At 28.9% G+C, this 24,560-nt stretch overlaps 1 protein-coding gene across 1 annotated transcript in view; it reads right to left on the bottom strand.

The window, feature by feature from the left end:
• LOC123290522 (alpha-2Db adrenergic receptor) overlaps nucleotides 1–24,560 on the bottom strand; it is an 867,920-nt gene that overhangs the window by 42,536 nt on the left and 800,824 nt on the right. The gene's annotated exons all lie outside the window — the stretch shown is intronic.

The raw sequence follows: 24,560 nt of genomic DNA on the forward strand, positions 1-24,560 counted from the left end.
TATTATTAATTATTAAGAGAACGCGCGAAAAAGCACCCAAAATAACGATTTTCGGTTCTATAAATGCTAGTAAGATGGGATTTTCATCAATAATTTTTTCCGAGGGGATTATAATTATTGTTATTTTTGGGGTCAGTGTCCGCTACGGAAACAACTCTGACAGAACAGTTTCCTACATTAGCTTAGCTGAAACCAACTCCAAAAATAACAATAATTGTAACTACTTTATATTATCGTTTTTTTTTTTACTTTTCAGTGCATATTAATTTGTTCTGGAAAAGTTTTTCTTTTGAAGTTGGTTTTCTTTTTGTAAAAAGTTTTTTTTTTTTTTTTATATATATTGCCTTAATTAATACCAAATCTTGTGTCTTTATTTAAAATATCCAAAAATAATCAATGTGGTTGCCGATTGAGTCTTCTCTCCTGTACTATTTGATTTAAAACAAAAAGTAATTTATATTTAAAATACAATTTAAATGATAAATACTTTTATTTTGTTGTTTGTTGTTTGTTGTTTTGGTTATATGATTATAACAAACATTGCTACCAACAACGGTTTGGTATGGTGTATGGTGCGGTATTTATATATAGTTGTTGTTTTGTATCGAAGTAAATGGACTGTAGAATATAAATTATATCTATATCTGGATTAATAATAATGGATTACAAAACTGTGAGTAATTCCGTTGTTGTTGTTTTGTGAGTTAGTTACATGTTATTATTATTATTATTTGTGAATACTGATAGTCAACCATTGATAAAGTATATATAATTATAATAACAATCTATAATAGAATACGTACTTTTCGTAAAATAAAATTTAATTTGCACTATCCTATCTTGAAAATAATTTATTATTGTATGTATTCAAGCACCATAGATTTATGAGACTTAATCTTAGATAACTGTCTCTGTGTGAAATAAACGCTAAATCCTGATATATTATAAATATGAAATTTTGTGATGATGAATGAATGTTTCAAACTAATTATAACTGCTAACCCATGGTATATATTTTAAACACACAGGACATGTCACATTTGAGAGTTATAATAATTCGGCTATTTTTTCTTTAAATTCTGAAATATTTTCTTAAAATCCCGGTTTTATACTCTTTTATGTATAGCTATACATAATTTAACGGGTTGTTTAAATCATTCTAACCAATCCGAACCAGTTCCTATCCCTATATTTTATATGTTTCCCTATAAATGTTTGCTTGTTACGCTTTCATACAAAAAACTACCGAATGGATTTGAATGAAACTGTAGAAGAATATACATACACTAGAACAACACATGAGCTAAAAATTAAATATAATCTGACATTTTACTGCTCCATCTAGGATATCATTTTGAACCATAAATTAAAGATTTATGTAAAAATTTAAAATAGTAAATGTCAAACAATTCATGGTCATCTTTTCTTATATACTTAATTCTCATCTTTTCTGATATATACAATAAAATATGACTAGTTTACACTTTTAAAAATTGAAAACAGTGCATATATTTTAGCTGTATAAGACAATCCTTTCGAGTGTTATGGAAGGGGTATAAGTGAAATGAAGAGAGGTTAAGACTATAAAACGGTGGTATTTACTTTTAAGCCCAGTGAAGTGGGCGGATATTAAGCTCGTAATGCATAATCTTCATGAAAAGGAAAATACATTTCAAAGGAGAGAATACTGTGAATACGAAAATATAAAAAGTAAAGACCAATTTAAAATAATTCAAGAGGTAATTGTAATAGTTAATAATTTAAATTTTATTTTTCCCTGATGACGTACTGAAAGAATACTCGAAAACTAAAATTTTTGATGACTTGTACGTGAAACAAACATCCATCAACGGAATTCTTACTGTGTAAGTTCTCCAGTTCACAAATAGCTAGGTTTGGCGTGGGTAGTATTTATTAATGCAAATATTATACTAATGTCTCATGAGAATTTGCCACTTAACGATAACCATTTCCCAAGACAGTTTCAGTTTGTACTGTTATTGATTAGCGTGGTTGGCTAGTTATTAGGTTAATGAGATAGTGTTAATTAGAATTTTATACACAAATTTGTATTCTTGTTAAACAGGGTAATTTAAATAACGTCTAAAATACTCTATGGTGGAAGTGCAATAAAGCTTCACTGAAATAAATAAAGATACGGCAAAACTGTTAATGATCTGTTCAAATACCTTGAGGTTTCATTCATTATTAAAAAGATAACTTTTTTGCTAAACAAAGTCTAGAAGAAGTAAAAATAAGAAAAAAAAACTTCCTGAAATTGATTGAAAATAAATTGTACATAACGTTTAATGGCTACGAGCAATTTTTTATACTATACATTTAATATGGTATAAAAAATGTATTTCAGAGGTGCAAAATTTATGAAATTCTTAAGTTGAATATTTACAACCCTTCAAAGTGTTTTTATAACTACTTTCTTTGGCGTGTTTAATAAGTATCGTATGAAAATGTTTCGGTACATTATGTTTATTGTAAAATCAGAAAAAATCTACTTTGAAAGTAATTGGTAAGCATATACTTCTTGCCAAAAATGAGTTGATTGAAAATAAGCTTCAAACTTCTGTATGGCTGTTCCTACCATATAATCCAATTCTATATTTAATTTCATGTAAAAATTAGTTTCACATTTTTTTGTGAACCATTCAACTGTTGAAGTGATTTATTTCTTGTTGTAAGTCTAGGTTTCGGTTGACAGGCAAAGTACTCTTATTAAAAACTATATTAAAAACCTGGGAAATAAAATGATTAAGAAACTAATTGAGAAGGAAAATATTAAAATAAAATAATTATTTGTATAAAGTTGTTGTACTTTTTTATTTTTCTTCTCTAGAATATTTAAATTATATTGATTCAGTTCATGAATTGTCATAAAAATAGCGACCAATAACCGATAAACTCCGGATTTAAAGAAAAAAATAAAATAAAATAAAAAAGTATTTAATCCAACACTCCTTATAATTTTAGCCTATAATATAATATTCATAATAATAATAAATAGAATCTTGATACACACATACACACAAATATATATAGATATATAGCTTAAAATATTTTAAGCTGTGTAAACTCAGATATGCTAACAAAACAAACTGCTAGAGAACTTTATGCCATATTTAAAAGTTTTGTTAGATACATTAATGTACTGAAAATTATATTTATTATAATAATTTTGTTCATGCACGGAATTATATCACATGGAAGTAATTACAGAAATTAAATTTTAAATTTATACAAGCTAAGAGAGTATGATCAACTATTTTTTCAACGATTTTGAAACATCAGTAATTCGTCATTTTCATCGAAAAAAATAACATTGCTGTTTTAAACAAATTAGGGGGTTAGAAAAACAATTTGCCGACTAAGGTTAGGTTAGGTTAGAGTGGATGTTCTGAAGTGGAACACACTTAGACCATAGGGTCCGTTGTAATACCAAAACAGATTGGCCCATCCCCGACAACTACTCCATGAACCATTTGGAGCTGTTGAAGAACAGCAGGAGAGCTTTGACGTCGACGGACTCCAGGTCGGAGAGGTCGTCAAAGAGAGTCTGGCTCAAGTAAGTCCATCTCCTCATGACAAGAGCTAAGCAGTGACAGAGAAGATGAGACATTGTCTCGTCTCCTCACCACTGTGATAGCTCCTGCAGCAGTCGTGATACACTGCCAGACCCAAACGTTCAGCACACCTACCGCCAAACAAATTTTTTGCCGATTTAAAAAAATAAAGTATACTTTCGTGAATGAATTCATTAGTAAACTTTATGCTAAATTTCTTTTAAATTTCAAAGAATAATAATACTACTTTGCTCCTGTACACTACGAGATTTTGTTTTAAGCCTGTGTGGTCTTAGTTAATGATGTCTTCCCTAGTAGTCATTTTTAATTATGTAAGTTTGGATACTATTGAAATGATTTGTTTTGAAATCTTAAATTGAAAATATTATTAATATTAACTGGCACTACTACATAGCCCATTACAAATATTTCAATACAATGAATATAATAATATTGAGACGACAGGAATCGAATTTGCCAGTACCAAATAAAACATTTGGTAACATAAAATAAATGAATCTATACAATGAGAATTAGTCAATGGGAGAAGTAGAATAATTCTTTAAGAGGAAAAACTTTTCGAACTTGAAATAACCCCTGTGTGTTTAAAATTAAAAATGTTTGTTTACATATTCGTTTTAGGTTGAAGCAATGAAAATTAGAAATAAATTTATTTTTAAGAAATGAATGTAGCGTGCTGTATAAAATACCACGGAACTATAATGACAAATGACATTTAAGAAACTTTATAATTAAACTATTGTTAAGTATTCATATATTCTGTATCTATTCTATTCGAGTCTATAATGAATGCATTCGTGGGATGGGTAAAATTACTTGTTGCAGGTATGTCGACTATACAAGTACATATTATATGCATTCTAGGCATAAATTATTTATGAATAATACATTTATTTATTCGATGGTTAAAAGGAAACTAAGTACGTAGTATGCCTTTAATATTAAAGATAAATTTTAAAAGTATATTTAAATTGATCAATGAGTTTATAATTAAATAGTGTTCAACATTTGGAATTTGAATTTCTGCAATAGTGTAAACTTTAAAAAAATATTATCTCGCAATCCTTAAGTGATAAATATAAATTATAGTTCACCAGTCTAAAATCAAAATATTTATTAAATTGAAACAGCGTTTGTAGTTTGATTTATCGTTTAAATATGGCACCGTTCATTTTGATGATGTCGCAAAAAAACTGCAATTAAAAATAAATATTTTATATGTAGCTAGAGAACAGTGTTATTTGCAAGAAGTAAAAAATTTGTGAATTGAAAATTCTTGGCCAGTTTAACAATACTGACCATATGCGATATTGAGAATATTGCACGTTTTAAGATATAAACAAGAAAAAGTAATGAATTGCCCTACCAGCTTAAAATTGATGAATGTATATTTTTCTTAGCTTAATTAAAAACTAGCCTTCCCGTAGTCCGGTACTGTATAAATATCAAATTCTAAAGTATCATGCTACGGGAGTTTAGATATGTTGATTGCCAGACTATAGTATGTAATATCGAATAATCTACAATGCTTTTCTACAAACAAAGACGTTTCTGGTTTCGAAATTGTCCAGAAAATTTTTGTTTTGGTGAAATTTTATATAGAAAACTGTTCTAAGAAGTGAAAAAATTATAATTTACCACTATATAGATTTCATGTATAGGCATATTTTTGAAATATTTAGACGTAAAATTGAAATTCCATATTCATAATTATAATTATTATTACTTTTTAAGCATTAAATTAAAATGGGATCATATGATAACGCAGTATATGTATATTTAATGAATCTCGCGCTTCATTCTATAATCAATTTTCAATTTACCAGTTATAAATTTATTCGAACTACGGTACATAATATACATTATATTTAATTATTTTTAGTTTTGTTTGATTTTCCATTCATTTTATAAAATATTGCATTGGTATTTTAAAGGGTGTAACTGTAGATAATACAATAATTGTGCAATCATATGATAAGGTGACAACTTGGATGATATTTGTTGGAATTCGTAGCTGCCTACTATGATTATGTTCCTACTTGTACTCATGAAATCAAGCAAAAAATAAATGATTAAACTGTATACATATTATATATATAATATACAGTTTAATCAATTATTTTTTGCTTGATCTTAAAATGCGACCGCGAAGGGTTGCCGACCCACATATATATATATATATATATATATATATATATATATATATATATATATATATATATATATATATATATATATGTGGGTCGGCAACCCTTCGCGGTCGCAATTTAAGATTTGAATAAAATTTGGTATGAAGAACGGTTTTACAAAATTTTGAATTTGTTCAAAATATAAATAATTTTTGTATTTTTTGATCAGATAAGTTTCAAATTTTAACTATGTATCTTTTAAAGATTATTTAAATAAAAAGCTTTATTCTCTAGGCACGTTCTAGTTTGCTTAGCTAACCCAGCTCCTACGCTACGAATTTTTAAGATAGCCAAGCTACTAAACTTGGATATATGAATATATATAATTTTCAAATGTAAATTTCTTTACAAATCGAAACGAGCTCCATATAAACGACTCTACCGTGATTTATTGGTCAACAAAAATGAAATAATCTAAAAATTAATGAAGTCTTTTAATACCCACTGTCTTGCTTCATGGGAGATCTACGATTTTGAATTAAATCGACTAATAGGCTACAAATAACCGAGCGTAAGTTATCTATCACTGTACCGCACCTGCAGTATAATTAAAAAGAATCTATTCTCAGAAAAATATTGTAGTATTTCGAGAAAATCAATTGCAAGAACAATTTTATGTTGTCTCTATTTTCTTAAAATCCACACCCTGTATGTGTATCCGTGAAAATAGTGTTTTTTATTAATAATTTATCAAATGTTTGTCTATCTTATCATTCTGATAATTTATTTAATGTGATAATTGCATTATAGTCTTAGTTGGTTCGCCATTCATTTTCTTTTTACAAATATTTGAAACGTGATCTGATAATAAAACTGAATTAAAATTGAAATTCATATTTCATAATAACTACTCTTATATTTTATTCGATAGTAAATAGAATGCAGTACAAATACAATTATTTTAAACTGGCTTTATTATACAAAGCTGAACGATGAAAAACTCTTGCATTCACACTCTTTGTTAGTAGCAATAATGGCTGATGTCATTTCTAGCTTGATGAAAGTTTTGGGTTATTTATTATGAGCTAGAATGGAACTACCTGAACACTAATAAAGAGCTCTTTAACCCAATTGGATTTTTAGAAAAAATAATTAAGAAATTTGGGTGCCACAGTTTTTACGATTGCTAATCGAAAAACAAAAAATTGCAGATGGGTAAAATAGGCGGAAGACCTACCGAAAAGAGTTTTCCTTTATCAAGTATTTTATTGATTAGATTCTATAGATTGGAAAAATAAAAACTGTTAATAGTAGCATAGGCTGCAGTTAAAAAGGGACGTAATATGTTTTTATGACGATTCTGACGAACTAGATTCTTCTTGATAGTTTTTTCACGAAAACATTCATTCACAGATACATAAAATTTTTTATCTACGCCAGTGAGATAAGAACTACTTTTCTCACTCAGTATGCGTCGAAAAATAATTCATTATGAATTCATTACCGCAATAGTATCATAATGATTTCATTTCCATACTCCAAATTAATGTGATAATGTACACCAATAACAAGTTACTATAGTAACTTTTTAAATTTTTGATTTTTCTCTAAATAATAATTTTCGTTTATTTTCACATTTTAGAGGTGTAGATAATAAAGTTTTGTACGATGTGTATGTGAAAGCGTATTATTTACGTACTTCTGTGATTACATGCGTACGTTAATAATGTTGTTAGTCCACTAGTATCGTCAATAACTATTCAATCTTGGTGCATTGTACGTAAGCGTAATGTTGGTCAAATCCCAAATAATTATCAAACAATTTTCCAATCTTACAATTGTACGTGGTATGAAAATTGGCCTAAAAACTTAATAAAAACGAAATGAATTTTTTACAAACACGTATAAAATTGTAACGATACATATTAGGTTCATAAAATAATTACTACATCAGAGTATTTTTTATAGTAAATAAAATAGGTAAGATTATTCGATAATATAACTACATAACTAATCTTATATGTGGGTATGTATAAAGTTCGAGAATTAATCTAATTTGTAAAACTTCATTTCATGATGGCATTAAAGAACGATACAATAGAGGTACAATAGAGACGACTACCGATGATATTATTTGCAACGCGATTTTCTATAACTTTTTTAAACGTAGCTATAACTTTCTTATTTACTAAATGTTATTGATGATAACTGATAATAGTTTTGCTCAATTTTTTGTAGAAGCACCTGTGATTTAAAAGCTTAAATTCATTTCAAAGAATGTTAAGTGAAATATGCTTTCATATATTTCTATTTTTTGTTTTCAACTTTTTTTTTTATTCGCAACATTCCAACCCTCGAGCCAAACATCATTTTCTTCACCAATACGATTTAAAATGGAAAAAATCAGTATAATTATACAAATCATGTCAGGCTTTATCAATATTACTTTTGAATTTTAGCTGATTAACTTTTTTATATCAAGACTTCTTTTAAAAAGAAGAGATTATAGTCGCTATAAATTGAGATTTAAGGCGCTTAAAAACTCCAAATTTCTTAAAACGAATTTTTTGTTTAAATTTACATACATTACAACATGATGACAATAATTTTTAAAAGAACAATAGTGAAAAGCGAAAAGCCATTTTAAAATGTTGGTCGTCATATGCATATTTAACTGTTACATATTCAGTTCTTAGTAATAATTTCTAAGCGTAAAGGAAATTCATTGAAACAAATAATTATTGAACAAGAAGGCGAGGGTAAGGTCTCGTACGATCCTCGAGGTCCACACGAATAACTTATAAAATATGAAAACTCTACCGACTCGAAACGCCTAGCTCGAATGTTATGAAAGTCTTTTCGTATCATATTGCCGTTAATACGCGATATTGAACAAGAAAAAAGGCCCCGGGCTTACGTATGTACATACGCACACTCATATATTTCTTCTCTAAATTGGTGTTAATGCCTTGTCCTGGCTATGAAACGTAAAGATAGGAAGAAAATTTGGTTTTAGAAAATTGGACCCATTAGAAGTTAAAAATCGCTTCAGCAAAAAATTTCAGTTGCAATAACATACAATGTCAAAGATAAATTTAAATCTAGCAAGGTTTAAAAAGTGAGAATCCTTATCGATCTTTCTGGACGGTGTTGTATTGACACTGGTGGTAATAAAAATTATTTAGAAGAAAAATTCGAGTAATACTGCATTTGTATGTATTGGCACTTTGAAGATTTGAAGAAGACAAAGGAGTGTTCGGAAATTTAATTTTTGAAATAATGTATCCAGGTTGTACATGTTTTTGTTCATGAAATAATTACAGTGTCATCTGTATTAGTTGACCTTTTAACGTATTTACGATCATCTTAAAAGTTTTATGACTTGCGTAGGGATTTAATAAGACAAAAAATAGTAAAGCTATAAAATAAAATAAAAAAGATTTGATTGGATAATATATTTAATAGATATTTACGTGCCGGCATTAATTAAAGTTGTAAAGAAATATATTTTTAATGTGTTTTAGTTTTGTTTTAAATGAACTTTTTTTTCATGTAAACTAAATTTTAGTTAGAACATTGAAGTTTTTCTAATCATACTTCTACAAAAAAACAAAAAAAAACAAAACAAAAAATAGACTAAAAATAGATTATAAAAAAAAAAACTTTTAACAAAAAGAAAACCAACTTCAAAAGAATATCTTTTCCAAAACAAATGAATATGCACTAAAAAGTAAAAAAATAATGATAATATAATGTAGTAAAAATTATTGTGTTTTTTTTGGAGTCGGTGTCAGCCAAGGAAACAACTCTGACAGAACAGTTTGCTACATTAGCTTGGCTGACACCGACTCCAAAAAAAAAAACAATAATTTTTACTACATTATATTATCATTATTTTTTTACTTTTTAGTGCACATTCATTTGTTTTGGAAAAGATATTCTTTTGAAGTCGGTTTTCTTTTTGTTAAAAGTTTTTTTTATTTCGTGATTTTTAGTGAATCTGAAGTACACTAACTAATTTTTCACTAAAAAAGAATCATCGAAATCGGTTGACGTGATATTGAGTTATTCGTCTTCTGGTCGTGCATAATGAATGCAAATTTAAGACTTTTATGGTTTTCTCATGGATGGCGTTGTAAGAACTAGACCAAAATAAAATGAGACCACACGGGAAGCACCAGCTTTCAAATGGATAGAGAATCATCAAAATCGGTTCACCCAGTCAAAAGTTCTGAGGTAACAAACATAAAAAAAAAAAATACAGTCTAATTGAGAACATCCTTTTTTTTGGTTTGAAGTCGGTTAGAAATTATTTGAAGGATATCTTATCAGCGGGCCGTCAAACGACCGTGAAAACGTCTTTCATTTTGTTTTAGTAAAATAGAAATTAATTTTTTTAGTTCCAAAACTATTGATAATTTAACATTAACAAGTGAGACCAAACAATTAACTGTGTTAATTGTTGAAGTACCCTGCAAAAAAAGTACACCAGTGCTTGTATTATCTATATTACAATGTACAATGCAATGGAAAACAATGTACCATATCTTAGTTCCTTAAAATGTAATATGTTGTACTTCATGACATTCTGGTAAAAAATGCTAATCGGTGCAATGTCCGAAAATAATTTATTTTGAAGATATGAAAGGTCAAAATTAGGAATATGGATATCAACTTATGTCACCTAGAATAATTAGATCACCAACCATATCTCTCCTCCAATATGAATACCTTCATTGGGAATATCTTCTTTACTTCTATACCAGCTAGACAGATACAGTTTTATTTTTAATTCGTTAAACTTAAGCAAATGGGTAGAAAACACACGGAAATGTTATGGAGATTGTAAAAAAAATCTGAGTAAGGGACATAAACAATTGAAAATATTACTGGACGGCCAGTAATTATTGTTCATAAATGATGAAAATGAAAAAAAAAAAGTATTTAAATTAAGAATATTTGTGCTCGTTAAAAATAAATTTGTAAACTTTACTTGTTCAACATACAAATTTTGATAGGTTATTTGAAAACGATAAATAATTATCTTAAATATGAATTTTTTCCACTCAAAATCGAATTTGAATAACAAACCTTACACTACACTGTAACACCTAATAACAATCAATATTTATTTTTTTTCGAGGGTAAGAACTACGCACAACCCTACATATGGTGAAAAACGTTTTCTCTAAAGGAGATCAATTTCCATCAATCTTCGTCAATTCTTGTTTAATGCCAAGCACTATCTAAGGATGCGTGTGGTTCATTTCAGCGTTGTTTGATGTAAATAGAACATGATTTTACACATGGGAACATTATATATTTGTTACGTTACCAGTTTTACTATAGGTGGTGTATTACATATTGAAAGGGTATTATAATGATGTCATAGTGAAGCATATACGAACTTTTTTTTATGCATTCTAATGATAAATAGCATCCGTGTTAAAAAATCATGTATAGATCACTAAATCTTTTGTATAATTTGTTTGAATAAAAATTTGTTGACGAGCTTCACTACAAAAATGGTTATTTAATTATCAGTATAAGCTCTATAAATTTTTTTTACAACGGGGCGCATAATCGCATATACAATATAATTTTAGTATATAGGCGTTTTTTTTATTCATTTTCTTTGTAACTTCAGCTAAAAATAATTAATTTAAAATACAAAGTGTATAAGTAGATTATAAAGTAATGTATAATTTAATTATAATAGGTGTTAGGATATTGGAAAGTGACATATTTTTAAAATGCATACATGCAGGGTGTTCATTTTGAGTGTAACAACCCTTATATTTTAGAATAGAAAGAAGAACGATTTAAATAATTTTTTTTGATGCAATTTTTACTACTCGAAGAGACGTATCTGAATTGAATGGGAGCTGTCTGGGGATTTTGTCTCATATGATTCAAATTATAAAGCCATTTTAAACCGCTAGGAAAATTTACAGCATAAACTTTTTGTTTACTTCTTTAATACTCAAGTATGGAACTTTTATTAATCTTTACTAAATTTGAGCAATAAGCGAAGAAAAACTATATTTATTATGTTATGCGTACCAGAAAAATAACTTAAACCATTATTTTTCAATGTTTTATGCTCAAATTAAGAAAAGACAAGAAACACGCGGATTGAATTATCATACTTGATTCTTTTAAATTTAAGGTATGCATCCTTAAGACGGGCGGTTAATTTAAACACGGGGTTTATATCGATATATTCGTTCGGATTTTACATAATGCTGCAATGGGCCTTTGAAAAAAAATCAAAAAAAAAAGTTTTCTAGAAAATTCATCGAAAAATTCTCCGAAAAATACTCGAGAGTTTTTGGGGACGCTGAGCACGATTATGGCAACGGAATCGGGCACTTTTGTGATGCAGTTACTTGTTGCCCGTAGTTAAATTCACCTTGATATTAAGTTTATGCTTCCAGTTTACGAAATACAAGACTTATACCTATTTTTCAAATTTTTGAGATGTAATTTGATCTCCGACTCAGCTAATAGAAATCTTTTTGAGTAAGTTATAGGTATAAGTCTCCTATATTGCAACAAAATGGTTGTAGGTAGGTTTGTTAGCAAAAGTGACCGCTTATTTTGGTAAATAAAAACTTTAAAGGAAATTTGATCGAAATTCCTGGCCTGAGAATGTCATAAAAGTTTGAAATAAAAGCAAATTTTTAGTTCGTAGAAAATCTTCAAGAAAAATGTAACATTGTATTTGATATTAAAGTGAGTTGCAACAATCACGGGATGTAGATACTGATATGTCAGGACTTTAATGATAATATTATCCAATGATCGAATCGCCTTCAATAGAACATGCACGGTTCTCATCCATGTTGGAAATTAAAGTTAATATAAAAAAATCATACACGTAATCATACTCTTTAAGGTGGTATGTATACTAACAATATAGTTTGACTGCATATTATATTTTCAAAGATTATAGAGATTTTAACGATATTGTTGCAGTATCTAAGCTACCATAAAGTTTGTAGTTCAGGAAGTATTAGTTCAGGAAGTGGATCTTAGGGATAGAGCATACGTTTAATTACCAAATGTGATTCCTGTGAAATACGAAAAATGTCTTCGTGAGGCAGAAAGTCTAAATTGAATTATTATACTTAATTCTTCTAAATTTAAGGTATACATCCTTATCACAGACGGTTAATTAAAATTCGGGGTTTATATTGATATATTTGTTCGGATTTTAATTAATAGATTTTATATAATGTTTTAATATGAACCTTTGAAAACAAAAACAAGTTTTTAGAAAATTCATCGATAAATCCTCCGAGAAATACTCGGGGGTTTTTTGGGTCGCTGTGCACAAATGTCGCAACGGCATCGGGCTCCTACTTGGTGCAGGTACCGGGTGCCGTTCTGTTACGATCTCGTTTCCAGCGACCCCAAGAGCCCCCGAGTTACGAGTTTGGAATCATATATGCAAATTGCATATTTTTAATTTCTTAAAAATCAATTCTGGATCCAAAATTTCTTAACGCTGCAACGAATCGAATGCCGAAAACCGTATTCAAATCCGACTCACTAATCAAATTTTTCGAACTTCGTTGCTTCGTTTCTGCGACTAAAATGGCGGCAGGAAGGCAATGTAAACCTGCTTTTTTGGTATGTTATTTACACTTCTTAGATTAGAGTGAAAATAGGTTATAAAAGAAAAAAAAAGTTTTGCTACCTGCGTAATTTTGATACCCATCGCGTTTTTCGGTTTTAGTTGTTTTTTTCTTTATAGGTTTTTACTGACGTAAAACAAATCTATACATATACAATTCTTTGTCCTGAACTATTGACTGACGGATCAGCGCACAGGATAAATTTCTGATCATTATTTCCCATATTATTTTCCAAAATTCTACCCCAAGGGAATGAAAGACGGGAGCAAAGTTTGTATGGGACTACGTTATTCCTTGGGCCAATCTACTTCAAAGTTTGCATACAAATTCATTGATGGAAGGTATATTTTGTATATCATCGAAAGTCACTGAATGAATAACAGTTAAAACGGATAGAGCTTTATTTTGGGGGTGATTTGTATCAAAGTTGATATTCGTCATTTTTGAATTAAATACTCGATTTTAAAAATTATTATTATAGAAAGCTACATTATCGCCTAGTATCATGGGTTACATTTTATTTTCAAAAAAAATAAGGTACCGTACCAAAAAATTAAAATCCATTAAATTGTGAACAAAAGGGTGGATAAGTGAGGTCAAGGAAAGTGAGGGCTATAACACGGTTGTCTTTAGAGTTGAAATTTCCGAGCAAAGCACGAGTATACAACAACAAAAATTTGTGACTGGATACATTCAAAATTTAATTATTTTGGAATGAGGCGAAATAATCTAAGCATTTATGTATATTTATTTCAGGTTCAGTATTAGAAATGAGTTTTAATTATTATAATTTTAAAAGCCCAGCAAATTATCTGAGTAAGTTTCTGGAAAGTATTAAATCATACAAATAATAATGGGGTTTAACCTCCGTTTCTCTGACATATAAGCCTATAACAGAGGCCACCCACATCATTATTTGTGAATCTTTATTTATTTAATTACAAATTATATTTTACAATTACATTTTTGATGTGGGTGGAGTCGGTTACTACGTTCTTATCCAAAATAAATTATTTATTAAATCATATAAACGTTTCAATTTTCAGTTTTGCATTGTTACGCTTGGACTATGTATTCAGCATACACAATAGTTACTACAAAGTAGGTAGCTGTTCACCTGATTCTCCGATTTTATATGTTGTGTTTATCTTATGCATTATAATTTTAATATTGCAAGAGCAATCAAGTTTATGTATGCACTAGAATAATATCATATGCATGCATCCATAAAGAAATGTATGTTAATTAACATCTAGAACATTATCTAAAAGATCTGTTTTGAATCCCAATGTGCATCGGCTTTCAAATTTGTCTTGGGTTTGAATGAACTGGCTCATACATTTAAATGCTGGAATATAGAGAGGAAATAACAATAACCATTTGACGTCTTTAAATCCACTTTCTGAGGATAATTGGTGGTTTGTGTAACCAAAGTAATATGTACGAGATGATAACCATGGATCTCATTGATCTTGCATACGCTCAATAAGAAATAAGAACTACCAGCCCGTTAAGTTCTTGGGAAGGTTTAGAAGTTTCAAAATTAATCTATTTTCAAAAATAAACATTTGCAAACATTGAAACGCCCCAGGAGTGGGGTGGTTTCGAGAATTTTCTGAAATCAGAAATGATAGGCAGTCATGCGGACGGAAGTGAAAACTGTGGACGGAAGTTTTTTTTTGAAACTTTGTAATTATAGTATGAATAATAAAAATTTATTTCGCTGCCTACAATTTATGGTAGGTTCTTGAGGCATTACGGAAAATTTGGATGGGCGATGTAGTTAAGTGGTCTCGCAAGAGACAATCACGTCGCATTATCCTTGATGGCCAACCCTATTGGCTCAGGTGGTTGAAGTGTAACCAATTCTGTAGCAGGTACATACCTAAGGTAACGGATTCAATTCGCGTCATCAAAACAAAAATTAATTAAATTAATAGTTGTGATCGTGGAGTCTATATATATGCATGAAGGGGGAGTACTCAGCCTCTCAAAATGATTAAAAGCTGAAATTATCAGTGGAAAGGGTGGTAAAACACATGTATGGTCTCACAATGATCCCTATGGCCTAAATGTGCCTCTCGTGGACCGCCATTCAACCTAACCTAATCTAAGGTACGGACTATGCCCAATGTTGTTGGACTTTGGTGGTCAGTCGTTAACCGGTGCGTCTGACATGGTATGAAGGTCAGGTAGTATAACGTTTCCGAGATGACGTTACAAACCACCAATACATAATTTTTACCCTACACCAGAAAATAATTATAATAAATAAGCTCAACGCGGTTAAAGAAGTTTTCACTTCAAAAATTGGGCTTGATACATATATCTTCTGTACCAATACCAATATTTAAATAAGACTCGCGTGCGTAGTCTTTATTTGTAGCATGTACTGTTTATGGTGTCTCTAGTGACCACAATATCAGCCTGGACTGAATGAAATTTGGTGTCCAATATGCTGTTGGGATTTGACAGACCCAAATCGTTTTTTAGAAAAAGAAGCATACACAAAGAGGGTAAAACATAAATTTTAAAATCAACATTTTAGATCAGCATCAATTATTTCTTACTTCATCTTTTATTTATAAAAAAAAATTGCTCCATTAAGCCTACCAGGACATAAAAAGTCGAATATACTTTTCGCTCGTGCAATTTGTAAAATATAAAAAACCCAACAAATTATATAACAAAACATATATAACACCACTACAAAATTCAATCGATTACAATTTTATTTTGTTTTTTTGTATTTTTTATTGTAAAATAATATTTTTTAATAGTAAATATTTATTGTTTTTAATCAATGAAGCAGAATTCATATTAATATTTTTATCTGATCATCAACAATTTTTAACCATATAGATAAATATGATATTATAGGCTGTATGTTTTCTGACCGTATATACACTTTTAAAATACATTAGAAATAAAAAAAATAATTGTTCATTAGACAAATTTTTTCGAAATTTCAAACTGTTGTATCTCCATGAAAAAAAGTCAGATGGGATTATCTGCAGCTCATTCGAAACTTTATACATTATGCTTTTTGTGCCAGTTAGAAGCGTTACAAAATTATCCCCTAATATTTTATGAATTTCGAATTCATACAATAGGCGCAAAATACAAAGCAATTTTATGCACCATTTTACTAAGAATTACAATAAACCCACCCGAAAGCTTATTCATTTCTCTTTAACCCGGTGGCATTATGGCGACCAAACAGAGCATAGCCAAAACGACTGGGTATATTTTATCCATGTATATACATTATTGTAAACTGAATTAACAATATGTCAATATTAAATTAAAGATAAATGAAAAAAACACACTCGAATCAAGACAGGAACCCGGACTTCTTGGATTCATGCCAAGCGCCGTATCAATTGGGCCATTCGAGCTCTAGACACAGAGTGCAATTTTTTCAACTCATCGAATTTTTATTTTTACTTTGTTTATTTACTTATTTTTTATTATTATTATTTGTTTTGTTTACTTTAATCATGTTTACGATATTTATTAACATCAAAGTTTCTCGATTATAATTGACGATTTTAATATGAACATACAGCGCAAACTAAATATTGATAAATTTTTTTCATGTTTTTTGCATTTTTATTTTTAAAACCGCGTGCAGAAGATCGTGTGGCTCGTTCCGGTACCGGCAACCTCCTTTTTTTGTATTTCTTTTACAATAAAAGAAACCTATTAAAAAATAAATTTGCCATTTGCAAAACTTTTCGAATTCTCTATAAAAAAACCGGTAGATTCACTTAAGGAGCTACGATGTCATGAACGAACCGATCATATCTGATTTTGTGTGGGAGGTTTCTTTAAATTTTTAATTTATATGTTATCTATATACAATTTAAAAAAATTTCACCTGTGTGTACAATCAATACAGCAGCTTCAAATAGGTATAATAATAATGTGTATGATGATAATAAAAAAATTTAGTAGATATTTTTTAAAAATTATTACACTAGATTGAATTATTTTATAAACAATAATTAATTCAACCAGATTTAACAATTTGAGTGTAAAAAAATTATTGCATTTTTTTCAACATCATATTTTTACTTCCGTTCATATTTAATTAAAAAATTTGGAAAACGGTTGACCCTGCAGGTCATCCCTGTAACTTCCCGCTAAGTATTGACTCATAACGTGTAAAAAATTTTGATGTTATATCCACTCGCATTTTATTGTAATTAGATGTGATCTTAGACTAAAATCTGATTAAATTTTTACAATCATACTTAAATTTTTGATAAAACACAATTTTTTAAATTTTCAAATCGCGATAACTTTAGAATGAATAAACCGATTTTCACGCGGTTGGTGACATTCGACGCAGTTTTTGAAGCTTCATGAAGAATCTGTAAGTTTCAATTGATAGAACAAAAAATTTTGAGGTTATTCCGAAAAAACGCTTTTTGGGTTTTCTTTCGTCAACGATAACTCACGAACGAATCAACCGATTTTGACCGGACTGGTGGTGATCGACGTTGTTTTTGATGTTGAGAGCTGATTAGTTTTTGGAATTGATCGATACAGCCGTTTAAAAGTTATTAAAAAAAAACCACTTAAAAAAATTTTTTTTTGCAGTTTTTTTGAGATTTCTCGAAATCTATCGGTTCGAATCCAACTAGGCCTCAAAATCTAAGTTTGGTCAAGCCCTTTCGGATGGCACCAACCGCGATCAAATCGGACAAGCCGTTCAAAAGTTGTGAGAGGTTTACATACACACACACACACACACACACACACACACACACACACACACTCATACATACATACAGCCATACAGTCACCCTCGCGGAAGTAGTCAGGGAAGCTTCCTGACACCTTAAAACGTCGAGATCTGATGAAAACTCGATTTTGGCAAAACGGGGTGAAAACAATAATTTTCTTAGCGGGAAGTTAAAAAAATGAAAAAAAAAAAACTTATGAATAGGAAATATATGAAGTCAAGTGAACACATTTATTTATACGCAAATAAACTAAATAGTTCAAACAATCAAAAATGCAACCGCATTAACTAAAATCTGAAAGAAAGAAACAAGTCTGGTAGTTTATATAGCGAGTTTACCAGTCAGGGACCATTATTGGAAGGTTTGGGCTGGTCAACATTTTATTGGACCGCGACTATTAAAATCGCTATGTAAACTGCTAGACGTATTTCGTTCTTTTATTCCTAATTAAATTAACCTTATTAAACATAACTTATATATATTTTTGTAATCTCCTTTAAACTGTCTTTATTTTGATACCGGAATCCATAGGTTTAGTTAATTCTTTTTATTAACATATTACTATTCCACGCCAAAAATTTAACATTTTGTCTTATTCAAATACCTAAGGACGCTAAGGTTTTTAGGACAAACATAACAATTTCGTTACTGTTGAAATTCATCGAGTCATTTGGGTACAAAAGGCATTTATAAATTCAACATTCAACTTTTAAAGCTTTATGTTAAATTTTTATTTTGCTCATGCGCACATACCTTCATATGGTATAAGAGGTAACGTCAAGAAAAAGATTACTTTAAGACGGCTGGATTCAAATTATTTCTTTTTAAACAATGAATATATGTAATATATATCATGGTATACTAAGTTTAGTTCCGTTTGTCTGCCTGTCTCTCCGTCTGACAACACGCTAACTCAAAAACGAAAAGAGATATTAAGCTGAAATTTTTTTTACATCGTGCTCAGGACGTAAAAAGTGGAGTCGAGTTCGTAAATGAGCAACTTAGATCAAGGTCATGGGTCCATAGGATCCATCTTGTAAACCGTTAGAGATAGAACAAAAGTTTACATGTATAAAATGGTCTTTATAAAAAAAGGACAACTTTTGCTTGAAACATTTTTTCGTATGCATCACTGTGTTTATCCATGAGAGCTCAAATTGTATAGTATGTATTATCTGAGAATATGAATTATGCATGCGTGATATGTATGTATGTGTCATGGTGACAGTGTAACCAACACTGCTTACACATGGTATTTCAAAAATTCACACAGTCAATTGTTTGTTTTCACTTGTTTAATTTAAATTAGGTAACACCGCACCATATTTTATCCTAATAGGTAAAAAGAGATATTCAAATCGTATGAGCGTGCCTGTATTATTTCATAATTTGTGAATAAATAAATATTTCATACAAAAAAGCCACCAATATAATTTATTTCAATTTGATTGATTTACTGTGGTATTTAAATTTCTATATCGAAATTTGTTTTGAAAAATAAAAGTAAAATTTATAATAAATTTGTAAATGGTCATATTTAAAAAAAATTCTATATAATTTATGAAAAAATTACCGCATCATACACAAAAGCCTGAAAGTAACTGAAGGAAATAAGGAGATTTACATTCATAATTTTTGTATAGGTAAATTAAATGTGTTGAAATGGCTATTTATGGTTTGTAAACTTTTTTCTGCTGTTTTAAAAAAAATAAAATAAAAACAGAATGAGAAAATATCTACAATACACCTGGAAAAAGAAAGATTAAATATTCATATTTTATTCATGAGAGAATTATTATTATTATTTTTTTTTTTGTAATAAATATATTTTCTTGTTGATAAAGATAAAGACAATCATGAAATATTGGTATGCGATGTTTTTTTCATGTTTTGTAAATAATTTTTGTTACTTCTGTATACAGTGTGATGAGGCGGGGCTTTCCTAGGCTCATTATTCTCAAATATAAGGCATATGACCATTTATCATTACATTATTATCTAATTAGTTCTTATAATTTAATAAAAACATAATCTGATCTCTTTTCTAAATTTTAAGTTACTTGTAAATAATTCAGGCAGCAATTAAAAGACTACAAAGCCATGCTAAAGTTTTTTGGGGGAAACGACCCACCAGAAATCATGTTGAAAAAAATGCTCCTATATGTAAAAGTAAGTTTAAGCTTTATGTCATCAGTTTTCCTCGATACAGTAGTACAGATGAGAATATAAATACCATACCTCTTTGTGTATCACCTTTTCAGCAGCAAATATGTACGGCGTTGCTGGATACTAACTCTGCATAAATAAAACTTTGGCACAGGAAATTAAAAATATTTTTGATCTCTCGTCAATTTTCGAAGTCTTACGTGATTTATTTCTTAACAACATTTGTGTAATTCGGTCCGAATATTTATGCAGAGTTAGTATCCAGTAATACTGTACATATTTGCTGGTACCTGGATGAGACACCAAGTGGTGTGGCATTCATATACTCACCTGTACTCACCTGTACCGCGCAAAACTGACGCTATTGTGCTTAAACTGACCTTTACATATAGAAGTATCTTTTTCAACATGCATTCTGGAGGGTCATTTAACCCAAAAATTTTTAGCATGAGCTTGAGTCTATGAATGACAAAATTAGGGTAGGTTAGGATATATTGGCTCTCCATAAAGGACACACTTAGGCTATAGAGCCCATTGTGATACCATATGTGTTTTACCATTTTTCCGCTGATAATTTCATTTATCAGCTCCTCAATTTCATAGGCTGAGTGCACCTACTTCATGCATATACATTGCACAATATCAGCCCATCACAACTATTAATTAATTTTGTTGTAACGGCGGGAATCGAACCCGCTACCTTTAGCATACCGCGGACGGAATATGACAAAATTAATTTGTATAAAAACGCGAATTAAGAAATTTGTAAAAAACTCTTGGACTCTATGTTGCTCGTATTCATTCTTTCTTGCGACAATGTGACATATTAATTGATCATCTCCTTACGACGATGTCTTCCAAACTTGTCGAAAGTCCGATAAGTATTTTATTAATCGTTAATTTGTAAAATAGCCAAAATAAAATCAACATTTAAATTGCAAAATCGATATTTACTTGTAAATAATTAATAATTAAAATTGATGAAGGGCCTTTTCATTTGTTTTTGTTGAAGGGCCTATTTTCAAAAACCATCTATTGTTTTTTATTAAAAAAATCTATGGCGGAACGATATGGTCATTAGAAGCCTGATAAGCGAGGCTTATTCAAACTAACCGTTCCATAAAAAAATATTTTATTATTTTCGACTATTGTCTAGTTAGAATTAAACACACCAACAAATGTTTTAAATTCTGTATGGAAAATTTAATTTTCCTAGATTGAACCCTTTTTTAATTTATAACTCTTGTTTTTAAGTCAAGTCCAGTTTGCATACCTAAAAATGAATAGCAAATTGAATGTTATTCTAATAATTTTATGAATTAAATAGATTCATAATGCTTTCTTTGGTTCAAAAACCTTGTTTCACGATCTTTGCTAGCTAGCCGTGACTTTACCAGAGGGTGATAAAATGTTAAATAAGTATGATTCGTTAGCTCAAACAATGTGATAAAGTTTTAAAAGAAAATTTAATGTAATGTACTAAAATTTAATTTTGACTTGGAAACTATGAGTTTAATCTTGTCTCAGGGATGCAAAAAATTAAAGTTAAATTTTAAAAAGCAGAAGGTCGTAAAAATTAATACTTTTAATACTTAATTACATTTCGAAAAAATTCTGTTCCGATCGTTATGCAATATGGAGATTATATGTGGTGTTTCAAATCAGATTTTCATATATAATTTTGTTAAAAATAGAAAAATATTGTTTTTTATGATACCGAATTTTATTTTAAATTAAATTCAAATTCAATATCCATAATGGTTAAAAATAATTATTTTCGATATTTATTTTTTTGTTGTTGATATTTTTTTGTAAATTAGTAATTTTTGTTATAAAAATCGATTGATACTTTTATTGAAGTATATATTTAAAAAATATTTTTTAGCTTTTTGTGTATTTTATAATCCTTTGGTTTTTTTGGGGAAGAAATTTTTTTTTATACTTTGATGAGAAGTTTTAATTTTTAAGCGTTTTAATGATCAAAGTCACTAAAAGTTGGTAGCTTTTACTAACCAAAAAGTTGTAATGTGTCACCGTTTTTCTAATATTAACTTAAACAGAAATATTCATTTAACTTGATTATAAATTTTTTTATTTTAATTAAAATTACAAGAGGCTTACAAAATTTCCTTATTTTATGAACGAAAATTTGGAGCTGAATTCAATGCGCATTTATAGAAGCAGAATAGAACCTTTTTTTTATATTTTTCTTAATATATTTTCAAAATTACTTATATGGGTTTAAGTGATATTCCATTGACCATTATTTTTTTAAATATTTTTTCTGTAAAATTTGTAATAAATCAGTGGAATCTTTTACCCTGAATAAATTGATTGATAATTTCACAAGATATTTTGTTAACATAAAATTTATTTTCAATCAGTAAATAATTAATTAAATTTATCATTGCAAATATTCAACAGTAATAAAAAAAAATTATACAGTCGAATTTACATTCTTTGGGTTTTTCGTCACTTAAAATAATAGAAAAGCATTATGAAACTATCTAGTAATAAAAATTGATTACGATGTTTTAAATAAATTCTTATAATTTATCGACAATAAATTAGCGAAAGAAAAACATGCCATCCAAAAAAGAGGAAGCAAAAACTCGATTTCTAGTAAAAGTGATACTAGCTAATGATATATTGTAAAGCTAGAACTAGAATGAAGTAGATGAGTTACTTTAAACTTGTATGTTCTTTAATAAATAATAAGACTTCTTTTATATAGAATTATTAATAATACAACAACAATAAGGTACTTAACAAAGATATATTATATGAACAACATGAAGTTACTAATACTATGTACTATCTAGGGTAAGACGTGGTACTGAGAAAATATTGTACTTTATATTGTTGGCTATGAGATATATCCTCCTGGACCATCTAAAAATAAATTTTATTTGATATATACCCAGGATGCCTATTAATCGATGGACATAAGTTAAGAGCGTATTCTTTTCTTAGACGATTTTACGTTGAAAGTGCCTTATATACTTTTGCTCAAACTCAATAGCTAAGAAGTCAAGGGCACTAATGTGTCGACGAAGTGAATCTAGGTTATTGGGGTCTGAGACATGGTACATGCTGATATTGACTTCATGTGCTATGAATCAAACATTTGACTAAGACAAACGAAGAGTAATAATGCTACAAGACTATTTTAACACGGTTTTATTAGCTTCATATGTACCTATGTTAATATGTTAGTATGTAATGGAAACTTTGAACATGATTTTGACCCTCTTCAAAACGTAAGAATAATTCGAACTTTGGCATCAATGACCGATAATACAATAATTTAATAAGTTTATTGATTATCTTGATCATGATTTTCAGGAATAACAATTTCCCTATTTGAAAATGTATTTGCGCTCCCACCATATTTGTACTGATTATTATTATTTAATAAATACATAACAGTCTAATAAACTAAAAACACAAAATAAATAATAGAAAAACTAAGAACACGCTTTTATAACTAACTGAACTAAAAGGTAGAAAATAATTTCTTTAAATTCAAAAAAATATTTTTTCCGTAAAAAACATGGGGTACCTTTTAATGTATTTCAAATTAAATTTTAATAACTTTTGCTAATATCTCAAAATTTAACACCCCATGCTTTTAACAATAAAATGATATTTTTGAATTTAAATAAATTATTTTCTACTTTTTAGTTCAGCTAGTTACAAAAGCGAGTTTTTTAATTTTTTTAAACTATTATTTTTTTTTTCATATAATGCATAATTGTAAATTTTGTTCTCTGATACTACACCTTCCCCTACTACACAATACATAATGAGACTTTACTAGTATCCCCAATCTATGATATAAAGTACGAGAATGTTGTAGCATTATTGTCTGCCAATAAGATTTGCAATCAATTTTATTGTAATAGTTTAATGTATCAAATTCAATATCGTTTTTGACGAATTTTCTATTCTCGGAAAAAAAGCTATGCTTTCTGTATTGATGATGGTATTTTGCCAGAAATGCTTCAAATGTCAATTAGCTTTAACGTATATCCGTAGATGCTCTCTAAGATTGTCGACCGGCAAAATATTCAAAAAAGCGATAGATTGCTGATAAAACACATTGAATGTTAGGAATTCAAATTTTCATAAAATAATGTTTGACTTCACTTCATATATGTAAATAATGAGGTATCGTTAGAAGCGTCTCGATTGCCCGCTGATTATAAGTTATAGGTGGCGTCCCATTAAATTGAATATGACGCCCTCTAGAGGACATAAAGCTATGGTAGCACTTTT

The sequence above is a fragment of the Chrysoperla carnea genome, chromosome 1 (assembly GCF_905475395.1).
Source record: "Chrysoperla carnea chromosome 1, inChrCarn1.1, whole genome shotgun sequence".
NCBI lineage: Eukaryota > Metazoa > Arthropoda > Insecta > Neuroptera > Chrysopidae > Chrysoperla > Chrysoperla carnea.